Source organism: Meleagris gallopavo, chromosome 5, assembly GCF_000146605.3.
Source record: "Meleagris gallopavo isolate NT-WF06-2002-E0010 breed Aviagen turkey brand Nicholas breeding stock chromosome 5, Turkey_5.1, whole genome shotgun sequence".
Taxonomy (NCBI): Eukaryota; Metazoa; Chordata; class Aves; order Galliformes; family Phasianidae; genus Meleagris; species Meleagris gallopavo.
Window position 1 is genome coordinate 22,016,683 of NC_015015.2, and position 3,364 is coordinate 22,020,046.

Sequence of the window (3,364 nt, forward strand, 5' to 3'; positions counted from 1 at the left end):
TAATGAATTGGAAATAGACAAATTTCTTTTTAAGTCCTGTAGAGTTAATTTAACAAAAATAAATAGTAGTTCTTACATTTATTTGAAAAGAGTTTTTGTTTGTTTTTGGATTTGAAATGTATACAAAATCAAGCTATTACTGGTGATTTTGTTCTCATGTTTCAAAGTGTTGCTGAAACTTTAACAGAAACTAACAGTAAGACATTATTTTCAGAATCAGGAACTCTAGAGGGTGCCTTTAGTCTAATACTGTAAGTTATCTATACTTTGGATAAGTACATAGGAATTATCAAGTGATAAATGATATATTTGTTGCTATGAAAAATGCTAAAAAAAAAAGTATCAAATGAAAATAATATGGAAATTCAGATTTAGTTGGTTATAGGTGTGGATTAAAAAAATTAAAAATATAGAAAGCATAAAAATATTTAAAGATTATGTATAAATATTTACTTATATATACATTACCAATTGTGGCAGGCACTTGTATGAGGATTTTTTATTATTTTTTACTCTCTCTGCCTTTTCCAAGCAGGGCAGCATCTTTTTTTTTCTTTTTTTCTTTTGTTCCCCCCAGTTTGCTATCACAACTGTTTTGATTGGTAGTAGGGTGATGGGTTAGCATGTCTGGGCGGAAAGACATCTGTGAAACTAAGATGGTGCTCACCATTTTTCACTGGTGTGCTGATGCAGTCAGGTTCTTTCTAGACAAACCAGCAGCCAGGTCAGCCAGAAAGGAATTGTAAATGACAAAGACTAACACAACAGAGCTTAAAAGCAAACAAAAACCTTCGCCCTCCCCCACCGAGCTACTAAAGCCAATGGAATGAAAAAAGAAATCCCAAGGCAAATCTCTTCCTGTCTTCATCCAAGATCCTTGGAGTCTGAAGAATGAAGCTCTGAAACACTCGTGCCTTCACCAGGAGGAAGCAGGGAACACCCTTTGACCCTAGCTTACATTTGTTATATTACTTCCCCCATGAAGTGCACTGTTAATAGAGCAGATAGTCTGGATCTCTGGAATTGAACCAACTAGTACAGTATGCTTCTCAGAAGTGAGTTATGCCCCAATGATGAGAAATAAGATTATGACATAGGAAAGTAGAAAAGATTGAGAAGTTCAGGCTTAGGGTACCCTCAAGAGCATATAATGCAAGTTTTATTTTTGTGCATTCAGGGTTGATACCATAATTGGTGTTTTGATGGAGTATGGTAAATGGAAAACTTAAAGTACAAAGGGACCTCCGGGGTCATCCAGTCCAACCTCCAGCTCAAAGCACATGTACTTCATGAATACAGAGTGATCCTGCTCTCCCAAAAGGGATTGATGGTCTGGGCTTGCATTATTTGAATAAAAGAGTAACGGTTGTATTCCCATTTGTATTACTTAGTATCCCTGTCTGAACTCGGTGCATGTGCCATCAGTCTTAATATGTTCACTCATATACTTGACAATTTATTTTCCTGAGCTGGAAAACTCCATCCATTGTTTTCAAAACATTTTCCTAAACGCTGTGCTGTTGTTTTTCTGAAACTTGTGTGTAAGCATTGCTGCAGCTCTGCTGGCATTACCTGCAAGAGGAATGGTGCTATATGCGAACGGTCTTTGTTACTGTATTGCCTTAATGTGAAAGGAAAAGACCAGTGCTGTTCTCCTGTGCATCCAACCACAGTTAACTACAGGATATGTGAGCAGATCCTATGACAAGGAGATGAATGTTTTCATTTGTCCATCTGCAAGGTCTTATTCCTGTCTAAAAAAGAGTCTTAAACTGAGTGTGCCAGTGCATGAGATGTGGTCTGTCTTCAGCAAGTCTAGTCCTGAACTGCTGCTAAACATGTATTTTTTTTTATTAATGTTTTATGAATGAGTGAGCAGTACAAAATTTACTGTGTTCTCTCTTAAATGTTAGCTCTGTGAATTCTCTGTATCCATTGTAAAAGAGAGTTCTAGATCTGGCTCTGCCGCTTGTGCAGTTAATTAACCCCCCTGCTGCGGGCCTGGACGTTTGCTCTTGCTGCTCAATGATGTGTGAGAATTGACTGAAGAACGCACACTCCTATGCAGGCATGTGCAGAGGGAGAAAAAGCCTCCAAGAAGCACAGAAAAAGAGAATGGAGTAGCATGTGGCTTCATAATCTGTCTTGATGAATGCTGGCTAAAGCTTGCACAAACTGGAGATTTTGACTGCAACAGGTAACTACAGGAAGGCAGAGCTTACCACTGTCCCATAGCAACTAGATTGCTCTTGAAGAGAGAAAGTTTACCTTGACAAACTAAACACAATAGATGATGTGGTATTGAAGGCCATGGTTTAGTGGGGAAATATTGGTGGTAGGTAAATGGTTGGACTAGATGATCCGGGAGGGCTTTTCCAACCTTAGTGATTCTATTCTATGATTCTAAGCACCGATAACTTAGAAATCTGATTCCTCAGACTCTGAAGCATTTCAAAATCCCTGCTCAGCCATGTAACATAATACAAATAGCTGCTAAAGGACTTGCGCTCTTAGCACACAGATGCACCTTGTGTTGTTTTTGGACCACATGCAAATTTTGGGGACTTAAACTTCACAACAGCAAGACTGCTCTAAAATTTAATGAAAGAGAAATAAAAATGTTGCTTTAGTGTGTATTTTTATTGCAGAATTAACCTGGCTATTCTTTCTCTATAAGTACTATACACATGTATACACCACACTTTCCACTGCAGTTGGTGTGGCTTGAAGCTCACCTTTGCTACAGCATGGCCAGGACCTTTTTACACTTATCCTTGTAATCAGCCCACTTCTGAGTAACACTGCTCTCACTGCAACGTGGTAGTTTTCTAATGACTTTTTGTAGTGTCCTTCATGTACCCAGCAGAATAGGTGAGTTTTAAACTCTGTGATGTATACAGCACAAAAGTAGCATATTCTAGGGCCTGAAATTCTAGCAGCAGCCTGACTGTAGTTTATTACGTCTGAGAAGAGAGACTGCTGGGATCTAGTCAACAGTGTCCCTCTTTGTGCACTGTCCTGAACCTGGCTGCCACATCTAGAAAGATGCAGTGAGATAGGGAGGTACTTTATCATAGCTCCAAGGTGGCATGGAAACGGAAGTCCTCCTTATGTCCAACTGCAGGTTTGGCATTGTGTCAGACTCCCACCAGAATCCTCCCCTTTGGTTCCTGCCGTGTCAGTAGAGGGGCTTGCCTGGTCATTTTTTTTGGTAGGCACCTCTATGTGTGCCTTTGGCTGAAGCACCATCCTCCTGTGACTTGGGATGTGTTGTCCCTTGGACTTAGAAGTGTAGTCTGAGTCCTATTGCATCTATCTATATATATATCTTATGTCACATTATTTAATTCCTTGCTAAGTTACT